Below are 18557 nucleotides of genomic sequence, written 5' to 3'. Positions count from 1 at the left end.
GCTATGTGTTGTCATGAAGAAAGAGTAGACATGGAATTAGAAAACTTGTGTCCCACTCCTGACCCTATACTGACCAGCACATGACAGGTCATTTTACTTTCCCAGACATTATCTCCCTCCTCTATAAATTGAGAGAATGACATGAAATTTATTGCACAAGACTTCCAATTCTCAAAATGATATATGATTCTAACTTATTAAAGACTTTCTCGACTGCTTAAATACTGTATTTTAATGCGAGAATTCCCAGGTCTGCTACAAAAACCATATAGACATCGTTTCTATTCACAGAAGCCAGAGGATTACAGAGAACAACCTGAAATACTGTGGTAGAATGAGGGCTCCACTTTCTCAAAACTCCTCGGAGACTTGGGTTTAATTTTTAGGTTCTGGCAAAGCTGCCCAGAACCACAGTATTCTATCCTGTTCAGGGAGAAGGAGGTAGTCTCCTCTCCCCTAAAAAAAAGTATTTTGCTAGAAAACAGAAAATACATGGTTCTGTCACTAATTAACTAGGCAACCTTGGGCAAAGCCAATGACTTTCTTCTTGGACCTCATTTTTCTTGTCTGTAAAATGAGCCAGATGTTCTAGATAAACTTTAAGTCTCCTTGTATTGCCAGAATGCTCAATTATAGCCCCAGTTAGAATTACTTGATTGACTCATGCGTTAAGAAAAAGGTTTAGGGTGGAAGCCTCCCCTTGATGTGTCAAAACAGGTCAAATTACAACTTTTCAATGAAAAGAAATTTATTTTGCTATCACCACTTTTAACCACATGTAATCACTTATCTTCATGAAAACTTTAATTGTCACGTTGTAGATACCATCTTAAGGTCTCTAATGTGCTTTGAATTACTTGGAACACCCCCCTCTCCCCCAACACACACACACACACACACACACACACACACACACACACACACACACACACAGTGTTCTTATAAATAACAAGTAAATTCTCTCCCCCACAAGGATACTAAGTTTAGTCTAGAGAAGCATTCCACATGCTTTAAAACATAGAACTAGTGTCTAATAGCTAAGATCACTACCATGGTGATTTTTCCTTTTCCTTTTTTTCTTTTCCTTTTCTGTTTTTCTTCATTTAAGTTTTACAATATCATGGCAAATATTAGTCCTGTATAAAGTTTTACTCTTCTTATGTTTGGCCCTGTTTGATCTGTTGGAACACCTTATGTTTTCAAGTATATAGAACCACTGATGATTTAAGTTTCACTCTTAATTAGAGAATATGTTCACAAAAAAGAAAAAAAAAGGAAATATTAAAAGTATACCTTGATTAAAGTTGCTTTCTGATGTGGGGAACCATAACTGTGAAAAATGGGTATCTTGAATCAAGGAAATATGATCAATCACTCAGGTAGGGAGTAGGCATATTTGAAATATTATCCAGAACTCCCTGGCTTTCCTGGGAAGCTCTTTCTAGTGGGTCTTCCCTTTGAACTCTGGATGTCCTAGATACCAACAGACAGAGCTGCATCATATGCAGTGTCTTGGCATTTATATCCTGAACTTCAGTGATCACTTCTTCTGATTAAATACATTTGTGTGATCCTGCCTTCTGAAAACTACTGGTGGAAATACTGAAACAATCAGTCATTTTCCCATGTTATAGATCCCTAGATCTTACTGCATTGTGCCAACAAGCTGCTTCTTTCCCACAAGAAGTAAAACCAGAACTCTTAGAGCTAGGTTGAAAAATTATTGGATGGAAAAAAATAAATTAAGAAAAATCATGATTTTGCCAATTCACTGACAGAAATTTATTGGTATACTGTTGGAGAAAAAGAAATGATAATGTTGTAGATATAAAGTTAAACTTTGTAATCTGCATCATCTTGGGTAAGATGGCCACAGAGCAAAATTAAAAATCTATTGTACCATGAGGACCATGCTGTAGATTTGAATTCCAGTTCTAGACAGTTTGGAAGTTTTACTGTAAATCTGAAAAGTATAGTATTACCTTAATCTTGTATATGGTGGTGATTATTCAAGTTGCTAACCAATAGCTTTATTTTCTATCATAGATAAATTGTCCTGTGAATTCAAGATACAAGCTGGGGGAGCTTTGTTTTCCTGCTTTACTTAAATGATATGAAAATTATATTTACAAGCTATCTAGATATATGAAAAACTTCTATAATTTTTTTCTGTATTTCAGATGTTAATTTAACCTTCACGGGTTTCTAAAATGAATTGTCAGCTGAATAGGAACAGATTAAATTTTGTACTGTACACAACATGTCCTGTTTCCTTACTTCTACTTAATTTTAAATATTCAGACGTGGATATGGGTACTCTCCTCACCTCCTTTTGTAGTTCTGCCCTCTAACTGCTCTTCCTTTCCCCTGGGCATCAAAGTTTCCCTTGGGATTCAGCTACAAAATGTTATTCTTTGACAGAGTCTCAGAAGTAAAGTCTGGTGCTAAGTTGGTTCAATTCAGTAGATATTCACTGGATGATTATTGTGGCTGAGATATTTTAGAGGATGACTTTTCTTTTTCCTATTCTCTTCAAACCTGACTGCTCTGCCCCCTATTCTGCTAGGGACTCACTAGAAGGCCACAATTTATCTTTCAGAACTAATCTTATGTGATAATGACTTTATGCATTGCCCCTGCCAGATAACTTCTGCCTTTAAATGGTGGTTGCCAATGCCTTTAAACTGAAGTCTTGAAGTCTTAGTCACCAGAATCAAGCCAAGGCCAGCTGAAGGTGTTCAGTGCTTCTCAAATTATACCAAGGAAAAGTTTTTCTGTTCAGTCAGAGGAATGAAGAGGTAGGTCAAGAGCTAAAATTAGCTTTGTTTTTATTCTTAAATATAATAAATAAGAAAATAGGAAAATGCTTTTAAAAATGAGCTTTCTTTTCTTTTTTAAAATATTACTAATTTCACCTTCTCTCTAGTTTTTTGAAATCATTACTGTTATCAAATAACTACAATAAACTTACCACAAATTTGTAAAAAATCATCCTTGGCACAATTGAAAGTGCTCAGAAATGACTGCTTATCAAATTAAAATTTCAATTTAGGATTACATTTTTGTAGCCCTATCAGTCTTCTCAAGCTACAAATAAATACAGGAACATTTTTCTAGAAGTATTTGTCAGCATGCTGTGTTGAAAATTAGATGGAGTAGGGCACCTAGGTGGCTCAGTCACTGGGGCATCTGCCTTTAGCTCAGGTCATGATCCCGGCGTCCTGGGATCCACCCCTGCATCAGGCTCCCCGCTCTGTGGGAAGCCTGCTTCTCCCTCCCCCGATGCCTGCCACTCCTCCTGCTTGTGCTGTTCCTCTTTCTCTCTGTCAATAAATAAATAAAATCTTTAAAAAAAAAAAGAAAAAGAAAATGAGACGGGGTAAAATATTGGCATTTGTTTGAATTGATCTAGTTAAAAGTATAAGTCAACCCACTTATAGCCACTTACTTGACACAACAAATTTTAAAACTGAGAATGAGAGATTCATCAATAAGAACTGGAGAAGTGCACAATACTTATCTGGTAAACATAGTTGTTATTTAATTGGAGACTTATTTAAGAGTTTGGAGAATTTTCTTCCATGCATGAAGTGAGCTGGTGGTGTGTTTTAACTGCAACTCTTAGAATAGCTAGACAACTCAGTAGTTCTTTTCTAAGTCGTGAATTACTGTATATGATTTGTAAATTCTAAAATATAACCACTCTTTAAAATCCCAGTGCATTGCTCTTTGGTGTTCAAGCGACAAATAAGACAACCAGAGCTGATTTCTTTGTGTTTATTTTTTAAAAGTATCTGGGGGAAATCATTTATTTTATTTCTATGGCTGTGTTTATCTATTTTAAAAATTAAATCTGAATTCCTATAAATGGGTTTCTCCTATAAACATAATATTTCTTACAGTTTGCCTAAAAAAATGATATAAAAGATTTTTATAGGTAAAGAAGCAAGTAAGCTAAAAAGAAACCCCAGAAAACTCCTCAAAGCATTTTCCTTTCATTGTGGGAACTGAGTTTACCTTACAATTGCCCAAGTAAATGCTTGAAGATTTTCCTAAATCAACATGGTTATAAGTTGTCTTACTGAGAATAATAGCACTTTTTATTACCCTTATTTTTCTAAGTCCTTTTATATTTGTGGGAAATTTTAACTTCTTGGTAAAAGGTATTTTCATTGGAATAAAAATGGGACTTTCAGATGTCTGTCATTTTCTAAAATGCTTTGAAGTTTGAATTTTCTATGTATATCAAGAGAGTAAGTCCCTCTGAATAGAATGTACTAATAATAAATTTAGGATTTCAAGAATCAACCTACATTACAGTTACAAAAACTATACCTGTTATTGACATCACAGTTAGCTTTTGTGCAAATTTCATTTGTGACAACTATTTATTATACTTATCAAATTGCAGGAAAAAGGCTCTGACACTGAAGTTTTTAAAATAGTGACAGGCACTGAATTAGACGGCATTGGACCAATAGATACTATGATAAGATAGTGCAAAGAGGTCAAAGCAGTTGTAGAAAATAAAAGGAAGTTAAAGTATTCATGGCTATTCAGCTAATTTTTTTATAAAGAGTGCTGTACTTCTATAGGAAGCCTGAGGTAAGGTGCTATAGTAGACAGAATTCCAATATGGCTCCCAAGACCCCCCCCCCCCCCTCCACTGGTGTATAAATCCCCTTTTGGGCTAGGAAAAAGACTTATGAATATGACGGAATATCACTCTGGTGAGTATGTTACATTGTAAGCAGAAGGGATTTTGCAGATATAGTTAAGGTCCCTAATCATTTCACTTTGATTTAATCGAGGGGGAAGATAATCCTTAGAGAACCTGACCTACGCAGGTGAGCTCTTAAAAGAGGTCAGAGAGATTTGAAGCATTAGAGAGATTCTTCTGCTGGGCTTGAAGAAATAAGCTTCCATGTGGTGAGAAGGTCTATGGCTGAGGGTGGGGTGGGGAACAGTTCAGAGCTGAAAGTAGTCCTTAGTGAACAGCTAGCAAGAAAATAGGGTTATTGGTCATACAACTGCAAGGAAATGGGTTCAGCAATCAATCACTGAGTTTGGAAGAGGACTCTAGAGGCACAGATGTGATTATAGGCCCTGCCAACACCTTGATTTTAGCCCGATGACACCATGAGCACAAGACTCAGCTAGGTAATGTTTTAACTCCTGAGCAAGAAAACTGAGATCATACATTTGTATTGTTTTATGCTAGTAAGTTTGTGTTCATCTTTTATGTAACAGTAGAAAATAAATATATATAAGAATGAAGCTTCTAAGCTTCACTTAAAAGTTTAGAAGAGCTATCAAAATGGCGCAGTAAAGCCGGAGTAGAGAATCTCAGATGAGATGTGCACCTTCCAGTTTGCCTTATTCCCTTCCCTCCCAATGGCCTAAATGACTCTGAGATATGAGTATCATTTGCAACCTCTCATTGCACTTGCTCTGTTGTTATTCTCACAGAAAGTTAGAAATGTTATTCTTAAACATTTTTTTCTGTACTCATTTCTCTATCAAAAGTGGAAAATGAAAGATGGAGCTGAGAGGGCTCCTTATTTCTCAAGCCCCATCTGCTTGCTTCATTTCTGATCTTGTTGACATTTGCTGTTGTGACCCATGAAGATTAAAGAAATAATTGATTGGAAGCTCCTAGTATAACCTGGACCAGATGCTTAGCAAATGTTAGTTTCCTTGCATCTAGCCTTTCTTGTAGTTGTTTTGAAGCATTTGGGTCAGAATAAAGTAGTTATAACATTCCCAGTGATTGTGGGTAGAATGCCATAACAAAATGTTGAAATCAACCAGGAAAAGACCAAGATTACATTTCTAGTAAAGCAGAGCATATAAAGAAGGAAGACAGTATGATAACCATGTAGGTGACCCCAATTTTCCCTTTCTATCTCTACTAAAATCAATGGAATTTCTCCCCAGAGCCAGGAAAGGGAGAAAACCATCCCCTGTTGCAGTGTTCGGTTTCAGTTGGCTGTATATCCCTGGCCTCTGGGTGAGGTTAACTGTGCAAAGGAAAGTCACACTTTCAGAACAGTTAGATATTTTTTCTCACTAAACCACATTCAAGACACTAATTCCATTTCTTTACTGGCTACAGATAGGTGAATTAGCAAGAAACCATTCCTGCATTGTCTTCTAGTCTTCAAATGAAGCCTAATTAAAGAAATATATAGTTTTTATTGAGCTGCAAGAAAAGGGGACATGGGGCACAATTAAGTTCGCATCAATAATTAAAGCCATAAAATTATTAATGTAGCAAATATTACACATTAATAAGAAATATATTTTGTCACCAACTGCTGCATAAAATCTCTTTCATAATCTATAATCCAAAAGGAGAAATAGAGAAGGAATATACAAGAAACATTATGTTGTAGCCATAAGTTTATTGCAGCTGAAAGTAAGATGTTTACCATATTTCAACACTACCATTTCAAAGATACAGTTGTTCTGAATCACTTCAAAAAAATGTGAGAAAAAAGGATGTAATTGTGGTAATGATGGCTTGTATACAGCATGAGGTTTTACTAGGTAGATGAAAATATTTATCAGTCTGCCCCCACATTTTCTTCTGCCAAAGGTTCACAAGTTCAATGTGCAGAGAGGGGAGGGTCCTCCTCTACCTTTGCTCAATATCTCTTCTCTGGCTGAGCTTAAATCATTCTGCTCCTACTGTCTTTGGAGAGAGATCTGATGTCAAAGTCAACTTTCTGATTCATGGATCACCCACTGAGAAAATTATTTTCTTAGTCATTAGAAGCCCTTTGGAGAGTGTTAAGGAATGAGTGTTTATCCATCCCCCCCACCACCTGCCCATCCTATACTTCTTTTTTTTTTTTTTTTTTTAAGAATTATTTACCCATTCATGAGAGACACAGAGAGAGAAGCAGGCTCCATGCAGGGAGCCCGACGTGGGACTCGATCCTGAGTCTCCAGATCACATCTTGGGCTGAAGGCGGCGCTAAACCGCTGAGCCACCCAGGCTGCCCCGCTCATACTTGTTTTATCACAACCGTATCACCTGCTTCTGTATCCAGCTGTTGACCTGCACATATCCCATAAGCTTATACAACATAAGCACCAATAACAAATATTTAAGGAGTAAATGAATAAAGTAGCAAGAATTGTTTTGTCCCAATCAGGATTAAGATTGCATGCATTTCTTTCATGATTTATAAGCATCTCAACCAGATTCTATTAGTGAATTCAATATTTAAAAAGTTAGTAAATAACCTACCAGAGCAAGTTGTTGGGAGTGATATAAAGTGAAGGAGGTTAAGTTTTCTGTCTTTTAATCCAAAAAGAGGGAGGTAGTATGTAAGTAGACTATACAAACTGCCACAGAAAGCACTAGCAAAATGAAATGGGGGAGGGGGGATTCAAAAGTGAAAAGTGAACAGTTAGATTAAAGAGTTAGGAAAGCTTCATGGAAAAAGTGACATTTAGAATATGTGGTAATAAATGGAAGGGGTTTTAAAGAGGAAAGATTCTGGGTAGCATCGTGGTTAGATGTGCAAGGAAGGAGCATGAGCAAACAGAGGGAAAGTTTAGCACATGTTTGGGGATAGCATGTGTTCCAACTTGGCTGAAATGATTTCCAAGAAAGACCTGGCAAATGAGGCTTCAAGGAGTAGGTTAGAGCTCTGCTGAAGTGGCCTTTGAATGGTAGCCCTGGCAGGTTAATGATCAAGCTCTGTGCATCATCACTTTTTCTGGAATGTTCCATGTTTTCACAGTTGGCCCTATGCCAGTTTAGTTTTGTGCCTCTTTTAAGTGAATTGCAGTCCCGTCAGCAACTCGCTGTCCTAGTTTGGGTCCTCTGGCTTGAATTTCTTTTGTATTTCATGGTCCTTTGCTTGTAGGAAATAATAAGAACTAATTCAGTATGGATTTTTTTTAGTTGATTGCTGAATAGTTTGACTAATCTGAACTCCAACGTATTAATAAGTTCTATATATCATCTTAATTTTCTCAAGAGCATTGTGGAGTAAGTATGCATATTTTACAGTCGGTCAAAACAAGGTTCAGAAAGTAGGATAATTCTTCAGTTTCTTCCAGTGAGAACAGAACCCACTAAGCTGATTTCAAATCCTGGGCTCTTTCCTTTGTACTACATTGTTATAGCACCTAAAATATGGAAGCTTTAACATTTTATGAGATCATTCAGAAGGAAGAAAAAAGGATGCATTTCTGGGATAAATAAACAAGAAGCTGAAGTGAAGCCCTCTTTCCATACAAATCCAAATTTCACTTGGATCCAAGTATTCAGTATGACCCAGTTCATCTTTCTCATAGATTTTAATTTTGCCTGTATTTTTATCTTATCTCTTCCTGAATTTCCAGTCAAAAATATAGTAAAAGTCTTTTTTTCAAACGATTTTGGGCCATCATAATAATAGGTTTTATTTGCCAAGTACCTCCTATATCCATCACTGGATAGCTGCTTTATACACGTGATGTTTATTCCTCTTGGAATTCTGCAAGCCCATTTTATAGAGGTGTTGCCGAACTAACTTTCCAATCTGGTTCTGCCTTCAAATTCTGAGATCTTCCCTCCTGTCTCCAAAGCTACTGGTTTCTAGCCAGGAACATGCTTACTGGGTCTATTCTTCTGCTTCTTTCTGAACATATGATTCAGATCAAGCTTTAATCCTACAGCCCTAGGCAACATCTCCAAGACTAGTTTCATTTGTTGCCCATCTTCCAAGTCCTGTTGTGTGCCTGCTTCTAGTCTAATTACAGAGGAGCTACTGAGGGACAGCAGTGTAAAATGTGCTTTTTATCTTGTAAAGATATCTTTTATCTTGTACAGATATACTTCAGTTAAATCAAATACAGAAACAGAAGTTGATGATATACATACATACATATACATATATATACATATATATATGTATATATATATATGAATTTTGAATTCTAGAAGGTTGGTAGAGAAGAAGCAGAGGGTAGAATTGAACCTTGAAGACTGGGTAAAATTTGGGTGACTAAGAAGAAGAAATGAGCATTTGGTGGGGATGTTCACAGGTGCTGGCCTGTGAATGTGTTTGTTTATTAAAACACTTCTTACTCATTTTTGAATTCTCTCTTGTTTTTTTCTAATGGCCTATCAAAAAACTATTTTTGAGCCACTCCACATGGCTACAGTATAGAAAATTGTATAGCTCAGAGTAAGACTTAGTACAGCATAAATGCAGTTTAATGTCAGAAATCAAGCAAAGCGCTGTTAGGCCTAAAGGTACAAGTGATAGTTATGGGCAGCAATCAAGGAAAGACTTTTGCCAGACAGTCATTCTAACCTAAAGCACTAACCTCCATCTGGTTTGGACTACTAATTTAATGTGTGGGTGGAGGTGTGAAATTTAAAATCTTTTGAAGAGAGTCGGGCAGTTTTTAACCTCAAAAGAGTGTGATTTCTGTTGTAAAACTTGAAAAAAAAATGTGGTAACACCACAAACATATACATCACCTCCAATCCGAATCTTGCTTGCTTATATGACCACATTTTTTTTCTGCCCCTGATATAGATATCCTGTGCTAATCACCTGGGATAAATCTGCTATGAAAATGTTGAATTGCTTCAAAGATTTTCACTTATATCAGGTGGTTTTCTATGAGGCAGTAGAGCATCCAGAGATTGTGGATTCATCCATTCTAAAGGACCCTCACTCCCAATTCCTTTTCTAAGCTGCTTGTAGATGGTACCTCTAAGTCCTTCATACTGACTCATCTCACATTATTTACCTCAGCATCTAAAGCAGTGCCATCAGGCTTAGGATTCCAAGTTAGTTTGTATCCAGGGTTGAGAACCATTGAGTCTTCATTTTTAAGGTGAATGTGGTGGGTTTTAGTCATGATATAAATATCATAATGGAAAAAGCTCACCCAGTTGAACCAATAACAGTCCTTTCAGGGAGAATGAGAAATGTTCCAGCAGAATACCTACCTGTTCTATGGTAAAAGGAGAAGGCTTTCAGGAACTGGCCTAAAGACTTCTAAAAAATTAGAACCTGAGTCTTCTGTGTCCAGATCCTGTGTCCTTCATACCAAGTTATTTAATATTATTTAATATCTATAGTTATGTATGATTTGCTCAAATATCACACCCTTGGGAGAGATTTTCTTTGACTACCCAACCCAAAACAGTCTTTCTCTAGCAAATTACCCTGTTTTATATTATTTTTACATAATAATACACTATCTGGAATCATAACAAGTAGTTCCATGACAGCAAGGACCTTCACTCTCATTTACTACTGTATCCCCAGCAATTAGAACAGTGATTTGTATATAGTTGTTGAATGAATGAATGAATCAGTGAGAATTTTGCATTCCTACAATTATGTCAGTTCCATCATGTGGCCTATGTCTAGATGGAGGTGGAATGGGGACACTTTTAATAGGATTGGGGGTTTCTCAGTGTAATAGCTGCATTTGAGGCAGAAAATCAATTTTTACCCTGCATGACATTTTCAAAAGAAGTGTATCTGGTAGCATGGAATCTTCTATCTGACAGGGCTTATGTCAAAATACTAGGATGTCCAGATGAGTGGCCCACATTCTGTAGAGAGGGTGTGCCATTCAAAGATGCCCTGAACTGTGCCTGCAGTTTAGTCCTTGTCCTTACATATTTTTTGCCTGCACGAATAAGAGAGCGACTGTGGCTTAGTGTGTATACTTATGTTTAGCAAGAACATTTGCATGTGAATGCAGATATGCACAGACATTTTGTAATTTTGGTGGGGAAGAAATATGGGATGCAGATTCCCCAAGTTAGCTAGTATTTATAATATTTTTGGTACTAGGGTGGAGGATGCCTGTCTGGTATGTTTTCAAATATTTGAAACACAGCCATTGTTTAAGGCTAAAATTCACAATATGGTAGAGACAATATCAGAAAAAAATGTGGACTATTAATCACAACTTATGCACAACATGTTAAGTAAATGAACCCAACCACTTGTCGTGTATACACCATTGTGCTAAGGAATGCTTTCCCTCATCTGAGGAAAATTATTACCAAAGTGGCTTAGCTTATTCCTCTCCATGTTTAGAATTAAGCATTTTTAATAGTTATCTACTTCCCATTGTCTGCCTGGGATAAATCTTGTCTTGTCAGTAAAATACTTAGCTTGAGACCAGAATTAAGATAGGGTCCTCAGAATCCTGTTGTGAACTCAGAGAGATAAAGACAGGGAAGCTGGCCCCTGTCTAGGAGTCAGGGGTGGTGGGGGTAGGGAGCTGGAGGAGGGAGCGAGGGAGGAGGAGAAGGGAGCAAATTTGGTTTAAGGCAACTGCTCGTGGGTTTTGTGCCATTCAGCAGCCTAGGAAGAATTTGTATTTCTTTCATTCCACTTCTCCTCCCCCTCATCCAGGCACACATACACCTTCCTTAAGGAGACAAGGCTTTTATTTTATAACGAGAGAAGAGAATACTGCAAGTAGAAGAAAATTATTGATGTTCTCATACATTTGGAAATAAACTGATAATGGATCTTTTCCTGAGCTGGAAAATGAAGGGAGTTAATAAATTTGGGTCTTCTACTGTGTACCCAGTTTTGTCTTAGAAGAATTAAATATACTTTCAAAATTTCATTTAATATAAAATTTAAATGAGAGCTTGGTAGGTAGATGATCTTAGGCTCTTGAGATTAGGTAGGCAATAGGAAACCCTCCTAAATAGGAGGCCAGCTTTTTTGCAGACAAAATGTGTCCACTTCAGAATTTTCCTTGGGGCTGTTTTTTTTTTTTTTTTTTCAAAATGGGGAACACAGGATAAAAAAGTGTGTAAAGTGCCTAAGTTTCTATCTCTGAGTGAGATTATAGTGAGTTTATAGTTTAAAAACATTTTAAAAAACTAAAACTGTTAAAAATAAAGTAATAAGAGTATGTCATCAACAAGTTAATGACTATTGCAATTATAAATTAATAGAAGTGGCTCCTTTTGACCTGCCCCAGATGTCATGTCAATTGATTAAATGTTCTGAGACAATGAAATGGAAAAAGACAACTTTATTATAATGCTTCAGGCAGGGAATATTTTTATTTGCTATTAGGAGCACATCCACATGTCAATGACCAATTCCATTTGGAAAAAAGACACTTTTTGGGATATGTACAATTAGGAAAAATCTCCAAGGTGAATCTTGGGTCTGAACTAACCACCTCTGTTATTTTTAGTTGACATTAGAAATCATAAAAGATAGCATTTTTAGGCTTTATTTTGACTCAGAGCAAAAGAGTTGTTGGTCCCATCTCACGTAGGTGTCATGGGCTGGCATGGCCCTGCTGGGCTGGCATCCTCAGTAGGCATTGCTAGGAGCGTGTTCTGCACTGGGTCTCCACACTTCCACAGATGGGGAATAAATTGGAAAAGGTGTCAAGGAACTAGCAGATTTTCAGCTGCATTCCCTTGCTAGCCATTCTGAGTGTGCCAAGGATGCTGTCTTCTTACGGGTGATTTGGCAGCCAGGGACCTGCCTTCTGGGACAGCTGTTTGAGCCTCAGCTTCTCTGTGGTGATGGGGTAAATCTGAGAGGAAAAAGGATCATTTTCCTAAAAAAAAAAATATTGCTTTAAAAAATAATAGAACCTACTTCATAACCTCTAGATAGGAGATAAGAAGCCTTGGGTGAAAGAGATGTATATTTGATATTTGGGAATAGTTGATGATAAACTAAAATTGATCACCTGCCTATAATGTGATCAGCTGTACAAAAACTTGTTTGGCGGGTAGCACTATATCCCAGATCACTAGGTAAAGGATCTGTTGAGTGGACCTATAGGTGCCTAATTTAAGTATTTATAATGCTGGTCATGAGAAAGGAATAGAGAAAGTCATGACTTTTGAATGTTCTACTTTTTAAAATACAGACTAATTCACTGCCAATTTTAGTGACCAAATTTATTACTGGATCATACAACTAGGATGATTTATTCCCACTCATAGGAATAGGCTTGGAAGCCAAGAACATCACTCATTCACAGATACATTATGCCCCAGACATTGTTTTGATTCCGGAGTGAGAATATGGTGGTCCTTAATGCCTTAGAGTTCATGGCCAATGGAGGATGTGACTGCTAATCAGGCAGTTACAAAACAGTTGTATTTGTTTTTCTTGTAGGAGGAAGAGTAGGATGGTAAGAAGGCATATGGAAGGGTCGCCAGTGGTCAAGGGAGCCTTTCTGGAGGACATGTTAACCTAATTTGAGGATTCAAGAACTCCTCTAGAGATCAATGGTTAGAGAAGATGTAGCTGATGTAATAGTACATATACAGTCATCCAATTCTGCTCTCACAATGTATGCCATATTTTGTTATAACTTTAAAATAGGAACAGCAGTAAGACACCAAGTGCTAAGAGACAATCTAATCTCCTGGGTCTCACCTACTTTAAATTCTGCCCTTTAAAAAATTATGTTTGGTTATTTGCTATTTCATCTTATTTATAATTTTGAAAAGTGTTTATCATTCATAACTCATTACAACAGCTGTGTTGTTCTTTTAGGGATAAATCAGTTTCTTTTCAAGAAATACTTAGGATGGTTAATAAACAATTTGCTATTTTATTATTATTTGTGCCAGTATGAAGAATCCTTAGGAGATCTTTGAAAAATTATTTTCATCTAGAGATAACATTGTAGAAGAGTAAATTGTTTGGCAGAGTATTTGAAGCATATGGGCAAAGATACAAGTATTTACTGCATTTATAAGTTTCATTATGACTCTATAAAATGCAGCATCATTTGTCAGTAAATCAAAGCTTATAAAAGTGGCAATTGTAAATGCAGTTGGTTGCAATATCAAGAGAATGGGGATTAGGAGTGTAACTGAAATTCCTTTTATGATAAATTATCTAGCTCCTGGCTACCGTGTATGAGCTCTATTAACTGCCTATAAATTGTTCATCATAAAATCTAGTTCATTCTTGTTAATTAGGCCAAAGCTTTTATGAAGATTTTTTTTTTCTCCTCTCTCTGAAAGCCTAGGCTGACAGGAGAGTAGCTACACGAGAATACTGAGAAAGAAAGGGCCCTTCTGCTAAGTATGATGCTATGTTCCTTAAAACCGATAATTAAAAAAGAAATTCCTGAATCAAGATTACTTTGGCTTTTTAAGAGGGAAAATGGAACCATTCTATTATAGTCACAGAAGAGGGTTAAACACAGCCAAAATAATTGCATCTTCTAACTTCAAATTCTCTCAATCAATAACATGCAAGAAAGACAGTGTATGTATAAAGAGGACTAGCTATACCCATTAGAAATGATTAATACCAAGCAAGTTCCAGAAAGACAAATAGACATATCAATTTTTTTTCTGACACATCATTCCACATCATTTTATTATGCATTTTCCCCCATGAAGCTGAACTTTTATACAAAATTATCTTTGAAGAAATATCGTATTTGTTGCTCACCTCCCATTTTTTTTCTGTTGTATTTTCCTTTTCGTGATACTCACATAAGTGATCAACTGGCAGTGAATGTTATGTTTATATTATCTCATATTTTGCATTGCTAACTGGCTCCCTTGATACCATTTAAGGTGCATCCCTAATCAGCTCTCACGTTTCACACTTGCAATCTGTGGATTTTATGAAGAGTAGACACGCCGTGCCCCAGTTCTGGACGCCAAAGTGGTTGTGACTTCAGGAAGTCCCAATAGTCAGAGCCACAGGCTGAGTCAAGCTGTGTGATTGCTCCCCTGAGATGTAGTTAGCAAGCCTCTCTGACAGAGGCCAGAGGCAAGGAACAGTCAAAGACTAGAAAAGTCAAGTCTGTTTGCACACACTCCTGTGCTTAACACCCATTACAGTGCAATTAAGAATGGTCAGAAGCACTATTATATTTGGAAACCCCAAATAACAGCACAAGTTGGGGGAAAAGGGGAAAATCATTTCAAACCAGGGAAAAGTAGTTTTTATACGTTTTTAAAAATAGGATTTTTGCTAAAGTTACTGTTTTCCTTTGTAAATGCTAACATTAGTTAACAGTTAAAGAAATTGTAAAACAATTAGGTTAAGTGTGTTTCATTTCTAAGATCTTAGGGACACATCGGGTTTGTCTCACCCTTTGCAGTTCAGAGGACCCTAACATTATATTTTACCCTGGTCCAGCTTCAGGGTAATGTTGGTGACTCCACAAGACTGTGGTGCAGACAAGAGCTCATGTAAGTTCAGTCTAAATTAGGTGCTTAGAAAGACTATGCAGTTCTTTGCACTGAGTAATAATAGTAAGGGCTCTGCAGGGGGCTTTCTTGGATGGACTGTGGTTTGAATCAGGAACTTTAATACTAGGCTACATAATGCCCCAGAGACCTTCCCAGTGAATGCCTTGGGGGGAATAAACTGCAACTGGCTCAAATAGTCTTTTTTTTTTTTTTTTTTTCATCTGATAATTATAGAGATTGCTTAAGCTCTGCCTAACTGAGTTTTAATTGAAATAATTTTTTTTTTCCTTTTTGAAAGGCTAGAAAGAGAAGCCTTTAACATAGTAGTTCTTTTAACAAATTGTTTGGAAAACTCCCTTAAAAACAAAAACCATTTAGTTTTTATTATCATCACCTTTTTATTATCACTGCCATCATTATTTTTATCATAATCACATGTTGAATTATGATGCATGGATAGTGATCTCAGTTTTCACTGGATAATTGGACTTTTGTAGGCCTCTCATGAAGCTTCAAGTAGGCAAAAAGAAGTTAATATATATCTGGTTTGAGAAGAGAAAGCTTATGGACTGTTTGTGTCTCTTCCTTGCCCCCAACTTTATAATTCCTATTTTGAAGCCCTAACTAACCTTCCCCTGACCCTAGATGATAGGATTAGGAGGTGGGGCCTTTGAAATATAATTTGGTTTGGATAAAGTCATAAGGATGGAGCTCCCATAATGGGATTAGCGTCCTTGTAAGAGGAAGAGACACCAGAGAGCTTCCTCTCTTGGCCATGTGAGAGGACATAACAAGAAAGCAGCCTTCTGCAAGACAGGAACATGGCCTTCACCAAGAGCCAGATCTGGAGGGTATTCTGATACTGGACATCCCAACCTCCAGATCCCAGTCTATGTTGTTTTGTTATAGTAGTGTGAGCGGACTGATAAACTTAGCTCATGACAAAATCTCTTCCAACCACAAGGACTATAGTGTAGCAACGATGCAAACATGTAAAGGAGAAGAGCCTGGGCAGGTAGGGAAAGAGAAATTGTGGAGAAGGCACACTGTTTTGTCATTTTATTCCCCAAATAGCCCATACTACTTAGCCTTTCTCTCTCTCTCTCTCTCTCTCTCTCTCTATTTTATTTTATTTTATTTTATTTTATTTTATTTTATTTTTTCTAGAACTAGCCAGAGGCCTCACCTAATTCCAAGGGGGCTGGAAAATGGACTTACTGGCTCTATAGCCACTTTCTAGCAGCAACTCTGTGCTATAGGTGGAGCACAGAGCTTTGGTGGACAGCTACTAGTCTGTGGCACAACATTTTGTATGTTGCTTACTTTAAGCTGAGAAAATGATTTTTACAGCTATATACTTTTTGCATTCTAAGGCCACTTTAAGTTATGAGCCAAATTTTTCTTTGAGCCAAATTTTTTAATGCCTAAACATTCAGTCAATTTCGTCAAGCAGCCAATTAATTGAATGGAGGCAATTCACTTGGTTGTTTGACTGAATTTACAATTGTTTGGCTGAATGGAATGTTTACTTTGGTATAAAAAGTTTGTGCAGTAGTCCTATATAGATATAATCACATTGCAGCTGGTGTAAAATTTGTCTTTGTCACTATATTTATTTTTCTAGACACTGTCACCTTCTTTAATTTACTTTCCCGAATTCCTTGTAGAATGCTCCATTGTCCTAGGTTATTTCAGAACGTTTCTTTCAGAGCTTAGCTGAGAATATACTGACCAGGTTTGTCTCAGCATCTTTTCAACACAAGCTAGTTTGCATGTTTTATTTTTTCTGTGAATACCAGATGAGGTCAGTCCTACAGATCTTATATATAAATCTCTTGTAATACTGTGTTGATGGTCAGACTGTTAATTATATTGAAAAGATGTCTTTAAAAACCATTATATTTTAAAAGATGTCTTTGCTACAGATTTTTAAAGGAAATTTTTGAATTTTATCTCTACTTTATTTCTTAGGCTTTCAATCTGTATTTTTCTAACTTAGATTTTAGGGTGTTATCTCAGGCTTACATTAATGCCGAGCAATATGCTTTTATAAAGCCAGACTCAATTTGGCAAACGTCTCTATAGTTAGATTTGGAGTTGAACATTTAACATTGATTATGCACTTATTTTTAAAATGCAGGAATTCAATAAAATGATCCATTGACAAATACAATGAGTGCCTTTTCTGTAAAGGTTGCACAAAGAAGTGAGTGATTATCTCCAAGGAATTTACACTCTGGGCTTGATCATAGCATCTGGCACAGCCGAATTTGGTAGAGAAGACAGGACATATGTAAAAAATGTTAACTAGCAATCAAAGATAGCCCATAATAAAAAGACGAATGGGTAGAGTGGGAAATCAGGTGTCTAGGAGATCAGAGGAGAGAGGCATCAAGGTCTGAAGCAGCTGGGAAGGAAACATAGATGGCATGAGTCTATAGGGTGGATCCAAAGGGAGGATGTTATTTAGATAAGTTGAGAGGTAAGGAGGTGGACATCTCAGAAAGAGATACATATAAAGGAAATTGTAGAACCTTGAATCCATATAATGTTTTCAAGTAACAGCGAGTAGATTTTTTTTTTTTCTTTTTCTACAGGAAACTGAGGGTTAGTGAGTGGAAGTAGTTTAATCGTTGGAAAGATAGGTTGCTATCAGACTGTGGAGAACTTTAAATGTCAATTTGATAAGTGTGGCCTTTATTTTATGTTCACCAGGGAACCACTGGAGATTTTGAAATGATCTATTTGTTGATAGCACCTTGGATCCTAAATTTGTCAGCAGCTTCAGATTTATCTCCCAAGCCAGTATTTTGGGAAGTTATTATAATTTAAGGCACAATGATGGTCAATCATTCCCTGGACTCCAACTTCTGTTTCATCTCCAACGTACATGGTAGAGAAGAAATGAACTGCTACATGGAGATTGCTTTCTTCTACAGAGACAAGACAGAGTGGTGTACATTCACTTTTCTTTTCTGGGCATGTGTTCCAAGAAGAAGCAGAATCCTATTACAGAATTGAAACCACAGCATGTGAGGAGTATACAGATACCTCTTCTTTGAACTTTGAAGGGGATTGTGTGCTGTTAACATAAAAATGAGACTGCTCACAAATCATTAGCTTAAAAAAAGGCCTCAACATTGTGAGGTACTCTGCTTGATGGACAAATACAAAAAGAATCCATTCTGTTGTAGCTCTTGACTAAAGAACATCAATGAATAACCACCTGCAGGGTTTGTTATACTTCTGAGTTGTATGTACAGTTTACAATTGCAGCCATGTGGCACTTGCAACGAGTTGACCATATTAATAGTGAGTTTGTCTACACCATCTGCTGTCATATTGACATCTACTTTCTTCAATATAG

At 36.8% G+C, this 18557-nt stretch overlaps 1 long non-coding RNA gene across 1 annotated transcript in view; it reads left to right on the top strand.

The window, feature by feature from the left end:
• LOC140613889 (uncharacterized) overlaps positions 1–18557 on the top strand; it is a 144513-nt gene that overhangs the window by 96344 nt on the left and 29612 nt on the right. The window lies entirely within an intron of this gene.

Source organism: Canis lupus, chromosome 2, assembly GCF_048164855.1.
Source record: "Canis lupus baileyi chromosome 2, mCanLup2.hap1, whole genome shotgun sequence".
In the NCBI taxonomy this organism is placed as follows: Eukaryota; Metazoa; Chordata; class Mammalia; order Carnivora; family Canidae; genus Canis; species Canis lupus.
This window is presented reverse-complemented; position numbering and strand designations above follow the sequence as displayed.